Genomic DNA, 16,326 nt, shown 5'->3' on the forward strand with positions numbered 1-16,326 from the left:
CAGAGCAGAGTCAAGTTGTGTATTCTCCTTATTGTATTCACAAAAAGCACTTACACACACTGCATCATTTGCCTCCTATGGACCTGCTCGCAGGCCCTTCGTATTCACAAGGGCCCGTTTGTAGACAATTGAAAAAAAGATGATGGTTTCTTAATCAACTCCCTGGTCAAACACAAGAGGATGGGCCACGGAATTCTCCTCCGGCATCAGTTTACACAACTGCGTTGGTCCACAGACACTATACAATCAGATGTAGCCTTTAGCATCATGGCATAAACGAAACACCTACAAAGTACTTAATACATGCAAGTTCAAATGAGTTTTTTCATAAATTACAGCTATAATTTGGATGCAAGCACTAAAGCAGAGCCAACTTTTATAAATGAGCCCCCCTGGTTGGATGTACCCTGCTGCGAGCTGTACGCTGCTGAGGTTTTTAATTTAAGGATCGAAAGACAAGCTGCTTTTTTATTAAGTGACATTTAAAATGTAGTATCCGTGCCATGTGTATATTTAACAACTATTACCACTTTACTCAATCAATCATTAGCAACTGTCAATCAAATTTTATAAGTACACTTTACAACACAAGACAATAAACTTACCTGTGTGAATTCTTCAGCTGCAGGGTGTTTAAATTTAATTAACCTTTTGTCAGAAATCTCTTGTGAAACAATACAAAAAGCTTACCGTTTTGACTCAAAAATAATTAAATGCAACAAAAAAATATTCTATGCATGCTGAATGATGCTGTACAACAGCACCCCAACTACTACTTCCTTTTTTAGGTTTAACACTATTTAAAGTCTCACAACTTGAAACCACAAGTAAACCAGTTGGCTGATTTGAATGTGTGACAAGACTTACTGTGAGTGGATCTACAGAACTCAACAAGGAAAACTTGGTGTATGTGAATACTTTAGAGTGCAAAAACAGATGATCACAGGAAAAATTATGCACAATTTCTTTCCATCGTCACAAGCTTATTTGTCATAATACAGATTTTCTATTCCATAACGTCCATCATTGCATGCGAAAGCGCAACAGGTTATTTTTCCATGATGTGAGTGTATATACGTAGTTATTTTACAATAATAGGATCAGATATCAGATCATAGGATGAGATAATTGTCTCCATAGTGACCTGTGATCGCCCACATGCAAGGCAGATACACACAGCAGGTGGGAGGTGAACATACAGTACAAACACTTAGATACCACTCTTTGCACTGCAATATCCTCTGTACCTGGAATATGGTCCGGCAGCAAATCCTATACATGCACACCAATGTTACAAGCTTTTTAAATGGCAGCTTCTATTTTACAGCTATTATATTTTGCAAATGTGAGTTTATTTAGATGTCAGAGTAGACTGAGTGCCCCAAGTGGACTGTATGTCACAGCACGAAATACTGATGCTGTAAGGAAAAATGATGTTCATTGCATTACAAAAGTCTTATAATTTATGGGTTTTTTTCTTTCCATAAACCTGCTTAAACAAGTTAGCTTAACAAAATATTTGCAAATTTCTATTAGTTCGTAAAAAACAAACAAAATGGCATGAACACAAAGTGAATCCTGTCATCACACCCTCTCCTGCTGCAAGACCAGCTTGACTTCACTTGTTAGTGTGATGATAGAAGATGAACTGTACCTTTTTATAAAGGCTGGATGTCACACATTGACGAGCTGCTGCTGAACCTGCCAGTGGCAGAACATCTGGTGTCAGACTGTGACCCACCTCCAGGAGGGTTCTCCAGACTGTATCATTCTTAAATAGGCCTATGTGTATAAAAATGATTAGTTGATTGACAGAAAATTGATCTACAACAAATATGCTCTGCTTTCTCTCTTTCTTTCTCTTATATAATTAAAATTTTTTAAATTTTTTAAATTTTGGTTGCTTACTTGTTATTTAGTTTTACACGCAGATATTGTTATGTTTATTTTATTTTCTGTATGTGTCATGAAATGCTTTAATATTGTCTGATTAAATGTTGTTTTGGACCCCAGGAAGACTAGCTGGTCGTCTAGATGTCAGCTACTAGGGATCCTTATAATAAATACAAATCCAAAAAAATTGGATATGTTTGGGTTTTGAAGACATCACTTAGGCTAGGGCATAGGGAGCTAGTAATAGGCATTCTTTACAGTTTTTTTCGATTGCTAAACGACAGTGGGCACAACTGGAGTCACATGTGCAAAACTCTAACTACAGTCGGCACAGCAGCAATTCATGTGGACCAAACTCTAGTTTGTTTTTCATTGCTTGAACACAGTTTTCAGAACTCTACACACTTATCCCATGACTTTAACCACAACGTGCACAACACTGTAGATTTACAGCACTTTGTTCAAATGCTAACACACTGCTGTCAAAACTGTAAACCACACATTAAAAACAGAATAGCCTAGATTTCAGTCTGGTGCCTATCAAACACTGCTGATTGCAGTTTTAGCTGAAAGCCTAAGTAGGTGTCTTATTTTAGACTAGTTAGTGAACATATACGGTATTTATACAGAGAAAGCTCAGAAAGCCTTTTTTTGTATACAAATACGAAATAAGAATGAAACAATTATACACTGTACCGTTTGAGAGAAACAGGTAAAAGATCAAAGATACCAATATGTCCAGGTAAGATGTCTGAGGTTATGTACACAGCTATAAAAAAGTGAAAAACACTATATCTTTACAATAGTAAAACTGCGTTCTTACTGTTTTTCAGAAAGTAATGGAGGTGAAAGCAATAGAAACACCACATTCATTAGTATTTAGAGATGATGCAGACATCCAATGTGATGAAGAAAACCTGCCACATGATGCTGGAGCGAGGCAGGATTAGTCACACTATTCTTTGGTACTGTTACGTATGTACCTTTTAGTTTTTTTTCCCCAGTAATTCCATAAATTACTAGAGACAAAATACTATATTGAAGAAAACTGCTGATTTTCATTCCTTCTTTTTTACCTTATGTAAAAATTGGTATGCTATACAATCTATATTTTGTCCTTAAATAAACTATTGAGTAGTGTAAAAGTCACTCAAATTGTTCAAACTGTAAAGATGAAAAAGTTTGTAATTTCTTTATTGGTGTTTGACGCTAGTGTTTTTACCCTGATGTGTTCTGAGTGACAGTGTGTGTTATCTCAGTGAGGCTTGTGCATAGTGTTTGGCTGCACTGAGCCTGTTTTGCAGGTGATGTGAACTGTTTAGCTCATGTGACTGTTGGTAGTGCAGACTGTAGTTTGAGTTTTGCACGTGACTCCAGTTGTGCCCACTGTTGTTTAGCAATCGGAAAAAACTGTAATATACTGTATATGTATAGTCTTTTGACCTATTTTTGTTTGTTTTAATTGGTTTGGATGTTAATCAGTAATTCTTCTAGCCCTATGTCTTGGATTGATTGTGCTATATGATCTGATCTAAGCAATTTGTTGATATTAAATACATCAAACGTTTTATCTTCAGATGAAATAATTTGCCGATTGCTGATTGTATGATGTATCCTAAAAAAGAAAACCCACAGATGACACATGATGATCTCTAATAAAGGCTTCATACAGAAACAGCACATTTGTCAGCTTGTTGTAAATAAAAAATGACCACAGAATGTGGTTGAGAAAAAAGGAACAATATCAAAACAAAAGAAAACATTTATGAAAGATACAGTTGATCTGAGTGACCGATTCAATGCATTCTCCTTGTGGAGGACTAGCTCACTCCAGCTTCTGAAAAACCTGAAACCTGAGCCCAATTTACAAAATAGTGGCAAGGGACTTGTCCAGCAAGGGTCGGACATAAGATGCTGGCTTGTTGGTTAAACACAAACTAAGTTACTCAAACCTCAAGTGAGTCTGATCCATCCTCTGCTGGACAGAATATTTTGGATTCTTCAAGGCAGGCAGGGAACAAAATCTTACGTTCTGGCTCGTACACACAGCTCTGTCGGGCCAACTATGGCTTCATCACCAGTGTGTGAGCTGAGCTGCAGTTAGCAGGGCCAAGCACCAACAGTCTAAAACTGCTGTGCTCAACACTGATAGATAAAACACCCTATGATCTCCCTCTCTGGAGTGCATGAGTGTGTGAGTACACAAATGTGTGTGAATGTGCATCAGTACTGACTAATCAACACAATACATTAGCGTGCTTCATAACAACGTGCACGTAAGTGGCATGGAAAATTCATGTAATGGGATATTACAATGTCTCACCAAACTACAAACGAAGCACTTCCTCTCTATTTCTCAGTCCTTGCTTGAGAGCACAAGATTCAATCAGTGAATTTCAATGCAGACTGGAAGCACCACTTGCTATTCAGCCTTCATATCAGTCAGTCAACCTCAATCTCTGTCCCTCCTCGTCCTCCTGCAGCCACAACGGCAAGCTTGTACTTGTGGTGGTTGTGTATGTGCCTCACTACAGTGCTCAGGGCAGCATATGTGTGCGTGTACATGTTTATAAGCCGCCATATAGATGATATTATAGGCAGCCATGTGGAATGTATGACGTGTTTTAATCAGTGCTTGGGACGATGTATTCAAGCGAGGGCTCTTCACCTTGCACTGGCTCATCAAGTTAAGCCATTTTGATTTTTGAGAGCTCCATCTACGTGTCTGTCTTTCTCTCCAGTCACCACCTGGGAGTGTGCCCAGTCCCTCCTTATGCATGCATTATGCTCCATTACTAGTGGGACTTCCCCTGCCTTCAGGACCCACAGACAGCATTTATTTGCCGTGACACCCTGAGAAATCAACTGCTGAGCCCCACCTTCCAGTGGCAATAAGATTGAGAAGCAAACAACAAGAAAGCCAAAAAGATGGTGGAACAGACACAGTTGCATGTCAGTCAAACACTAACCACCCTTTGACACGAAGCAGGAGAATGTACCACCCTAAACTCTTGACCTCTAGACAGTGTGTGTGATAACTGCAGAGAAACCTTCTTTCTTAATCCTTCTCTGAACTTAAAGAAAGCCAGACGTCTGGGCAGCACCCCCCCTCACATGCTGCAAGAAAGATGCTGCTGGAAGCAATAATGTCACTTTGCATTTCATTGCTGCGCTGCACACTGCCAGCACAGCATATGCATGGAGGGAAGAGCTGTTGTCAATTGGCACTAAATGCATCATCGCATTAATATTTGAGGTAAATTTCAATTAATGCTGCAGTGGCCAGCATGAGCACTGCACTGTGTAACTACCTAAGGGACACAAACCTTTCAGTTTCAGCTCAGGGAATTAATTTGCCATCAAAATGACATATATTACAGCTTCATCTGTGTTTGATTATTTCAGGTTCAAAAACAACAGGATGCACATCATATTTCCTAAAAAGCATTATTTAGTATTTACAATACAAGCAATACATCCATGTAACAGAGCAACTTATAATTTTTCTGTCTGACCTCAAACCTTCAGTTCTAACAGAGCTGCAGCACAGCTGTGTGTGCAGCGTGCACCCAAACAAAGAGATGGTTGCGGAGGGGCACAGAACAAGATCGTAACCCCTTAAAATGTCAGTCCCTCCAGCCTCCCTACCACAGCGGCCAATACCTCTTTTCCAGACTGGGCCCTTTTCAACAGAATGCCACAAGCAGACAGCTGTGACTAGAGACCAAAGGCTCACCAAAGAAAAAGGTTTCAGCCTTTCTGTTGATTTGAGAAGAAAAGTAAAAAAGCATGATGTCTGTGTGTGCTAAATTACACAATTACAATACACAGTGTTAGGTGTATTAATGATAAGATAAAAAGGGGAATAAAAGCATGGAAGCTGGGATGTTGCATATACACAGAAGAAACATGAAGAACTGCTTGCTTTCCAAATTAAAATAAACCGACCAACTGGCTAAAGCCAGCCGGTGTTTCCTATCTGAGTTTGTGCTAAGGGAGGGTGTCCTCTCAAGTATTGAACACACACAAATCTTTTGCTTGCTTACTTCGCCTTCCACCGTCCTCGCCCGCTAGCTCAAAGACCTATGTACATGAAGCTTGAAGATAGTAGATTCAATCAGAATCATGGCACTTGGCTTTAATGGCCAAGTAAGTTTGAACACATACAAGGAATTTGAGTCCAGCTTTTTGTTGCTCTAAATGTACATAAACAGAAAAAGACATACGGCTAAAAACAAGGACAACAAAGCAGAACAAGCTTGATAGGCACTATCTGACAAAATTGTCAGGTCAGTGATAATTAGGCGTGTGTGCAGTATATTGTTTTTACATTCAAGCCCAAAGGATATGTACAGAGGTTATAATGATGCCTCTTCGGAATCCACACACACACACACACACACACACACACACACACAGCCACATATAGCTTGGCTAAGCAGCTGTACAGTACCTCATGTTCTCTTGTCAACCTGATTATTTCATCTTGGTACCATGAAAAAAAACACAACTGTAAAACAGCATTTACTGCAAAGCAGAGCACAATGTCAGGATGGCTAGAACACTTAGTAGCTTTTTTTAAACAAGCATCTGAGATGAACAGAAATATCAGGGGACTAATTGTATTCAGCTGAAACTCTGCTTCAATCATAGGGCGACTACGATGCACTACAATGACCCCCAAATATAAGAATTTTATTATCTCCACAGATCCAATAAGAAAGGAAACGCTGGAAGAGATTGTTTTGACACCTGTTATATCTCGGCTCTACGTCTCACAATACCTGTATAGTTCAGTGTTGGATTAAGTGTGTGCGTGGGTATACTCTAGTAGGCGGTGAGGGCAATATCACATAACCTTGTTCTTAATTTAGTATCTGAAGAAAAAGACATGAAAACCCATAAACCCGTAGGTTCCTGAATAGAAAAAGGAGTTTTCTGGCTTTACCACAAAAATGCTGTGGTGATCTTTCACCAGTTAGTTACCAATTACAGTTTTTTCCGATTGCTAAACGACAGTGAGCACAACTGGAGTCACATGTGCAAAACTCAAACTACAGTCTGCACTACCAACAGTCACCTGAGCTAAACAGTTCACATCACCCGCAAAACTCATTCAAAGCAACACAACTCTTAACACACGTCTCAAAACAGGCTCAGTGCAGCCAAACACTATGCACAAGCCTCACTGAGATAACACACACTGGAACTCAGAACACACTGAAGGTAAAAACACTAGCGTCAAACACCAATACACAAATTACAAACTTTTTCATCTTTACAGTTTGAACAATTTGAGTGACTTGACACTACTCAACAGTTTATTTAAGGTAAAAATATAGATTGTATAATATACCAATTTTTACATAAGGTAAACAAGAAGAAATGAAAATCAGCAGTTTTCTTCAATATAGTATTTTATCTCTAGTAATTTATGGAATTACTGGGCAAAAAAACTAAAGGTACATACGTAACAGTAACAAAGAATAGTGTGACTAATCCTGCCTCTCTCCAGCATCATGTGGCAGGTTTTCTTCATCACATTGGATGCCTGCATCATCTCTAAATAAAAATGAATGTGGTGTTTCTATTGCTTTCACCTCCATTACTTTCTGAAAAACAGTAAGAACGCAGTTTTACTATTGTAAAGATATAGTGTTTTTCACTTTTTTATAGCTGTGTACATAACCTCAGACATCTTACCTGGACATATTGGTATCTCTGATCTTTTACCCGTTTCTCTCAAACGGTACAGTGTAGAATTGTTTCATTCTTATTTGGTGTTTGTATACAAAAAAATACTTTCTGAGCTTTCTCTGTATAAATACCATATATGTTCACTAACTAGTCTAAAATAAGACACTTGCTTAGGCTTTCAGCTAAAACTGCAATCAGCAGTGTTTGATAGGCACCAGACTGAAATCTATTCTGTTTTGAATGTGTGGTTTACAGTTTTGACAGCAGTGTGTTAGCATTTGAACAAAGTGCTGTAAATCTACAGTGTTGTGCACGTTGTGGTTAAAGTCATGGGATAAGTGTGTAGAGTTTTGAAAACTGTGTTCAAGCAATGAAAAACGAACTAGAGTTTGGTCCACATGAACTGCTGGTGTGCAGACTGTAGTTATAGTTTTGAACATGTGACTCCAGTTGTGCCCACTGTTGTTTATCAATCGAAAAAAACTGTAAAACAAATACTAGCTGTGTAGCTGTTCCTTCAGTCTGCAACTGCTTTTGGTTTGTCTTTCAGCAAGATACATAAAGCCACTAGCAGTGGTGGAATGTAACTAAGTACATTTACTCAAGTACTGTACTTAAGTACACATTTGAGGTACTTGTACTTTACTTGAGTCTTTTCTTTTCATGACACTTTCTACTTCTACTCCACTACAATTCAGAGGGAAATATTATACTTTTTATTCCAACACATTAATCTGACAGCTTTAGTTACTAGTTACTTAACAAATTAAGATGTTTGCACATAAAACACATGTAGTTTATAAAATATGTTTTATCATAAATTAAACAACCCAACAATATATAGGCCTACAAGTACAGCTGAATTAAATATACGATTAAACACTTAGTTGATGTTTTGATTATTTTCAATGCAGGACTTTTACTTGTAACAGAGTATTTTTACAGTGTGGTATTATTACTTTACTTAAGTAAAGGATCCAAATACTTCTTCCACCACTGCCCACTAGAGATCTACATAGCAAAAGGGGAAGGCAACACCTCTGGTGCAGTTTGTAGTTGGGTGCAGTCACTTTAAGGTAAGGTAAATTATTAATTATATTGATATTTCGTCCCACCAGTGTACTTCATGAAGATGCTATTCAATTTCTGAATTCCAGTATTGAGGCCAATTAGGTTCTAATACGGGTGTTACTGCCTTTGTTTTTGACTGTTGCGTGCATCCATTGAATTAAACCACACACAACTCACATACACAAAGAAATACATGCAAAAAGGCATTGCTTGTATTCACCCTGTCAAGCCACCTTTTGGCAATATATTTTCCTAACTGGAACTTGACTATTTGTGATTTCATTAGTCACTTTAGTGGGGGGCTCAAAGTGTATGAGAGAGACCACTTTCAGCCATTCTTTGTTTTATGTACAATGTCAATGAATCATTACATACTATCGTATTTTTCTTTGGGACGTCATCTTGGGCTTTGGGGAACACTGATCAACATTTTTCCGCATTTTAAAGTGCTCATATTATGCTTTTTGGCTTTTCCCCTTTTCTTTATTGTGTTATATATCTTTTTGTGCACGTACAGGTTTACAAAGTGAAAAAGCCCAAAGTCCACCCTAAAGGGACTTACCATCTCCAACAGAAAACACTGTTCACAAATTGCTCCAAACTCAAATTGCTCTATTGTAGTCCAGCCTTTACTTCCGTGACGAACGTGCGTCACTTTGTAACACACGTTATAATGCTCGCCTAGCTGCTAGCTAGGGTTGCACGATATTGACAAAATGTGATTATGAATATTGCAATATCGATATTAATTTCAATACTTTTAAACAAAAGTTACGGCACTCCCTCATGCTCTGCAACTGACTAGCTAGCAGTACTTACTGCGCATGTGCGACTCCCAACAAAGACAGTACAGAAGTGAGTCAATCTGAAGCTAAAACAGAGAGCTCAACACACATCAAAAGATGAGCTGCAGCAGTGTGCAGTACAACAAATATATGGTGTTTTCTGAAAATTAAACCACATAAACCTTTTCTGGTACAACCTATAAATATAATTAGTGCTGTCAGTTAAACACGTTATTAATGCCGTTAACGCAAACCCATTTTAATGGCGTACATTTTTTTTATCGTGAGATTAACGTTCTTTCTGTCCTAGCAAACTTTGTAGTTTTTTTTCACATGCTGTTGCAACAAGTAACGTTAGAAAAACTACAACACCACAACGGATCTAGCTAGACCGGAAACAAAACAACAGGCACGCCACACACACTTGTTTGGGCTTGCGAGCTGGCCAAAGGGTAGCTAGTAGGCTAACGTTACGTTTTGAGTGGATGGCGAGCATGAGACGCCGAAATGGATGCCAATAAGATTCTGAATAGAAAGTTTACTTTTAAAAAGTTGCCAAATGGTTCCACTGACAAGACCAACGTGGTCTGTGTGTTTTGTCGTTGTGAACTGAGCTATCATCGCAGCATGTCCAGTCTGAAATACTACTTGATGGCCAAGCACACAGCTGATGCAAATTCTCCGCCACCTCGTCAAAGCCAGGCGACAAAAGCACAAAGCAAGCCGATCCACTTTTCCATATTGATAAGAGCATTAAAATGAGAAAAAATAATGGGACAAAAAGAAATCAAGGGACATTTAGAATAGATAAAAATGTGTGATTAATTGCGAGTTAACTATGACATTAATGCAATTAATCGCAATTAAATATTTTAATTGTTTGACAGCACTATAATATATACTTATATAATAGTCCTTGTTGCTGACAGAAAAAATATTCTGAATCTGAATTACAACACATAATTTAAATCTAACCATGGCCACTGGCCACTGTATTCTCATCAGAGGTAATAGAAAAATGCTCTGAAGCTAAAAAATTGTTAAGACTCAAACAATCTAGCCAGTAAATAAAACTTTGCTCAAACAGACAGACTGGAATTCAAACGATGTTTTTAGCACTGTGCTACAATATTAACATACTTTTACCAAGCAGAGGAACAGGATTGAATGCACTTCTTACTCTACCTAATCTACTACTTACTTACTGCAATAGTCAATTATATCTGATAACCAAACTGTGCCTGTCGATGATACTTGATTAGAGCATAGTTCAACAGTTAATGTGGATAATCCACAAACTCTTTTATATAAACTTTTACGTTGGCCACTTTAGACCAAACCAGAATCAAACTTGGAAGTTTCCAATAACACAATCTACATGTCAAGTGACCTAACACGGGGTCCAGACCCCACAGTTGAGAAATTACAGTATGTGGGTGGGGGGATGGCCGATAAGCTTATGAGAGTGCGTGGCAGAGGCATTCAAAAAGCAGTGGGAGGAAAGTAGTTACAGGGTAAATAATCTGAGCAGACCTCTGCCACATATTCTTGTGAAATTAATACAACTCTGAATGCATGTACAGTATTTGTATTTGACATCAAAATAAGTTTTTAAAAAACTAACTATAACTATAATTAAGATATATTATAACTATATTGTACAAAAACATAAGCCTGACCCTCTTAAGTCATCTCAGATCTCTTCTTCATCCTCTCACAAATAATGGGCAAAATATTACTACAGCGGCAAATTTTCTCCCCAACATTCTGTGAATGAGTTTTGTTAAACGTGTGTTGAGATGTGCTGCATCTTATGGCGATGAAAGAAAGGGCAGTGACAGACAGCATTTGTTTTATCTACTTAAGAAAATGAATGACGCAAGCTGAACAAGTGCACTACTGCTCTTCTCAGGGTGGCGCGTAACCTGCATTTCACTTTTAATATCTCCTTCAGCGGAAATAAACTGTGAGACAAAATGGAGATACACTGAGTTTCCAACAAATGCAGCGGGGTTTTACAGAGAGGCCTGACTTCTTTTTCTGAATGAATGAAAATTACCTACGCTGTGGGCCTGCATGAATCTAAATTGAGTCACCAAGGGTATCCTGTGCAACAGCATTCTGTTTGATTTAGAAACTGCTCCCTTGCTGATTCAAAGGCAGGGCAGGGGATGGCTGTGCCCATTGGGCCTTGTGGGGAGAATGTTAGAATGACAGACGTCTCCAGCAGCCAGCTTGCTCCCAGACTCAGCACCAGACAAGTGAAGCAACACAAATGCAATTAGCTGAACGAGGCGCAGACACACGCATACACAAGCTATGTCTGTCACAGAGGATATCTTCTTGGCAAAACACAACATTCAACCCCTGTTGCTGCCTGTGTCACATTTGGATAAAGACTGAGAAAAAGCTCTGTCTGTCACACATAAACACACAACCTGTGTTTCTGTTAGAGGGTGTCACTCTCTCAGTCTTGATGACAACACCTTGTCATCGGTGATGACAGTTCAATCTCAGACAATGTGTGCAACTGTAAAAAAATGTGTATGCCAAATCAACTCAAATCACCAAACTGTGGTTGCCATAAAAATGTTCAACAGAAACATCATCTATTGCAAAACTTTTAATTGTATTTTTAACTGAAACCTCAGCCATCACTATGTCTGTTACACCATAATAGCCATAATCACACATGCTACATGGTGTCTTCAGGGGTAGTACTGTTAGTACACTGTTAGTGTCAAAGAGGAACAGTACATCAGTCGTGTGGGACTATTTTGGCTTTAAAAAAGATGTTGCCCACTGTCAGGTATTGTGCAAAACCTGCCTTGTTACAGTTGCTACTTCACGGGGCAACACTACCAACCTGTACCAGCACCTAAAAACATATGATAGGTGTATAGCTAAAAAACCAAGCAGTATGCAAAATAATCCAAGTACTTGGCAAGGATCAGTGACCAAAATGTTTGAAAGTGTTACACCATATGAACACACTTCAAAAGGTGGTGAGAGTTCATGGAGCTCTAATGGTGAAGCATAATCTTCTTGAAGCAGCAAAATAATTGATTAAATGTAAGTTATATGTATCAAACAGCATTTTGTTTAGTGACTTGTGTATTCAACAGGTAGGTTTTGGTTTCAGAATCTGGAAGTTTCAGATAAAAAAAGATTATGCTCTGAAAGGTTCATTCCCAATTTTAGAAATCAAACAGTGGCCATTATGATTGAATTCTGATGCCAATGTACCTTAAAAGTGCCTTTAAACAGACTTCCTCTAATGACTATTAGTTAGATTAAGGAAAACTTCATTAAATGATTCACTGGAAAGACTCCTAATTCTATATTATAATATATAAATATATTGTATTCAAAAGAGGATTGTGCCTTAATAGCTAATGTCACTTTTTTTCATGGTTTAAAATAAGTGTTCATGGGGCGTCCTCTAGTTCACCCAGTAAGAGCATTCGCCCCATGTCGGCTGAGTCCTGCAGCGGCACGGGTTCAAATCCGACCTGCTGCCCTTTGCTGCGTTTCATCCCCCATCTCTCTCCCCCTTTCATGTTTATACACTGTCTCTACACAATAAAGGGAAAAGCCCCAAAACAATAATCTTAAAAAAAAAAACTATACCCAATCCAGATTTCCTCATTGTGGCTCAAATTAGGATTTTTTTGTCTCCAGTACCTAAAGTCCAGGCATTCAAACATCCTTTCAGAATCCTATTAGGTCCCTTTGATTATGGTTACAAGACATGTAGGATACCTCTTCAGCAATTTAGACATCAAAAACAAACAAATGTAAAACACAAGCTCTGACCTTGCAAACATTGCCAAATCTAAATTTATTATAGAAAGTTCATAAATCCTGGTAGAACGGTTTCTGCAGTAAATGTATTACAACACTTCTGTGGTTGAAACATTTACCACAGCATGGCAGGATATACTGGTGTAAGGATTTATTACAGCTTTATGGCAGAAGGCTTACAACTTAATGTGTCTGTGATTTGGAGGTATATTTCATGTTGCCACATATTCACAAAAATCTTTGAGACAGGCTTGGAGACAAATTTCCCCAAAAGGATCTGTCCAATATCAAGACTCATGTATGACCACAGTGCAGTGACTCTGGACCCCCACACCCCCCCCAATTTTGATGTGTGTGAAGAGCCCCTGTACCTCTCTCCGTGGCCTCTAGCTGACCTCCCTCTGCCTTAACATTGCTACCCCACCTGTAGAGATGTCTGAAGAACAGGTCCCACTTCAAAGCCCTGCAGTGATTGGGCCATTATTACCATGGGCACTTGACTCATTTCATGTCCACTGAAGGACTAACCTTTAGGGGAATCAGGCATGGAGACATGGAATTCTTTGCAGGTGCTTTTCAGGGTCCACAAGATGATTTATTTTGATTGTTCTTTTAGATTCCTACCTAATGATACCAGCGGAAAAACACTTCCTATAATGCAACCAGTGTTTTTTTCTCCTTGATAGCTAGTGAGTGTAGGCTAATGTTTTTGTCTTAGTTTTTTAAGTAGGTAGTGGGCAACTGGCACAGATGTTTGCAAAGGAATGTCATTTTGTATCAGTCGAGAAGCACTTTGATAAAGCGGCACTGCCACAGTGACATGAAAGCCCAACTAGGTTCAACAACAACCGTCATCTCTGCTCTGCTGTTCTGGAGCTAAATGCCAGTGACAGGAACAGAATTCACTGTGGTAACTGATCAGGTGCCAAGCGCCCTCTCCCCAGTGCCCTGCTGCACCGAAGCCCTCTGTGGAGCTGGCATGGCCTGGCTTGGCTTGGCCTGGTAGCTACGGGCCCTGCTTTGTATCTCTACCCCGTCTATTCAAGCTGTCTCCAAATCAGATAGACCACTGTCAGAGGCCCGTCTCGCATGCCCAAGTGAAGCATTCGGACAGGGTTAATAGGTGGCAGAATAAGTTGTAATGGTAAGACAGCAAACAACAAGTTGGTTTGATGTAAATCATCGTCTGCCAAATGACCAGGAGGAAAGAGTTAATTTCACTAGTGTACCCATGCAGCTCAAATATAATCTGATATTAATGATAGATTAAAGGTTTTATTATGTAGCCTAGGTCTTTGTCAGGGGACATGCATATGCTTTTAATACCAAAGCAATGAATTGTCCTCACCATTTTTACAGGCAGGCGTAGTTGGTAGATATTGAACCAGGCCAACAATACATTGAACGTACATGGGCATCAGAATTAAACCAGACAGTGGTATTTGCAGTTATTGTAAGGCTTCCTATGTTTAATGGACAGTGAAAATGCTGTGATTTACTATATCTGTTCTGAAGGCTATTTCAACACTATTTACATGTTAAGCCATCTGGCCCAAAATACACTGTGATGATTAATATTCCATCTGTAAAAAGGAACCAAAGCCTTCAAGGCTTTATAGCCTCAATAGGCTAATATGCTATTTGTTTTAGGATAAGCCACCATCACAAAATACACTCAGCTGTCTCAGATATATATTACATTGCTACTGTATGTTCCTACATCACAAAAGGTCTGTGACTAAGCATACAGATTGAAGACCACATCCATGTTTACAGCATTTAACTGTCAGACTCGTCTCATCCCAAACCGCCGATGAGATTTGTGGCCTCGATGCATTCGCCTTCGACCTAAAATAAAAGGTATTCGCACGGAACCTGAAGTTGAATGCATCGAAGCACGTACTCGCATAAAGACAGGTGCACCTGTCTGCAGTGATAGCCTATTGTGTTCACTATCAAATGAGCCATGAATCGGCCCTGTCGCGCTGAATGTGGAGAATAAAACGAAAACAGGTCTGTCTCTTACCGTTCTGTTTTCAGTCATTACTCCCCATCCTAACGTTTTCAGTCCAGACCTCTGACGAACCGTTAATTCCTATCTGGCAGTCTCACTCTCTCCCTCCCTCTCGCTCATCCCCATGTCATATTTCTCCGCTGCAGCAGAACAAAGCCACGCCTCCTCCGACCGCCGCTGCCGCGTGACGTCAGCCGCTGAAGACGTTTGGCTCACGCCCTCCGATACACATCCGGGAAGGAGCCGCGAGAGGCCGCTGTGCTTTGACAAAAACAAAACACTTCAGTTCATTTTTTTTCTTCTTCTTCTTTTTTTTTTTTTTTTTTTTTACCAAGTTCTGAGGTAAGCGTTTTAAGACTTTATAATTATAAATTGGAAAAGAGGTTAAAAAAAAATTTAATATTAATAATAATAATAATAATAATAAAGATAATAGCAATTATACATTATTCTTCCCACAAGCAAATTTGCAAAGAAGCCGCCTAAAAAGTCGCCTGAATTGTGGTTTTCATATTAAAGTTTTTCCTTTAGCCTTAGGAACACAACTTAATCTGTAAACTATTTTATAATTCCTAGCTCAACGTAGGCCTAGTGTTTCTGACCAATATCTTACCAGGGATGGCACACTGAATTAAATATAGGCTATAATGGCAGCTACTCAGCTAATTAACGTTACCGTTGAGTAGCCTAAATACTGAATTGTGGCATAGGAATTTAAGGTTATGTTACAAATACACCCATTTCATTTTCAATTTATATAAATGAGGCCATAACTACCTAAATTAACGTTAACGTTATATAGCCATAACGTTAGACATTAATTATAGTAATTGTAGTGGCATGTGTAAACAGTTGTTTATCAGGTATTTTGGTTTGACAGGTGTCCTGTTTTTAGGTTAAACACATGTATCAAAAGCTTTTCAAACAGACGGACACTGGGAAATGATACGGTGTAATGGTTTAGCCCATTAGGCTACGTTAAATTAATCTATCTATCTATTGTGACACAGAAACTGGGTTGCTCTCTCCTTTTCTTCTAGGATCATTTACTTAATGCTGACC

At 38.9% G+C, this 16,326-nt stretch overlaps 1 protein-coding gene across 2 annotated transcripts in view; it reads right to left on the minus strand.

Annotated features, from left to right (window-relative positions):
- The window catches only part of otud7a (OTU deubiquitinase 7A), a 42,144-nt gene extending 26,760 nt beyond the window's left edge, over positions 1-15,384 (minus strand). Inside the window, exon 1 of one of the 2 annotated variants that reach the window (XM_028586449.1) lies at positions 15,277-15,384. The gene's annotated coding sequence lies outside the window, so the exon portion shown is untranslated. Of the gene's footprint in view, positions 1-13,621; positions 13,687-15,276 lie in introns of those variants that run through there. The other variant, XM_028586450.1, reaches the window with a different exon arrangement.
- Positions 15,385-16,326: the final 942 nt, after the last annotated feature.

The sequence above is a fragment of the Perca flavescens genome, chromosome 8 (assembly GCF_004354835.1).
Source record: "Perca flavescens isolate YP-PL-M2 chromosome 8, PFLA_1.0, whole genome shotgun sequence".
Taxonomy (NCBI): Eukaryota; Metazoa; Chordata; class Actinopteri; order Perciformes; family Percidae; genus Perca; species Perca flavescens.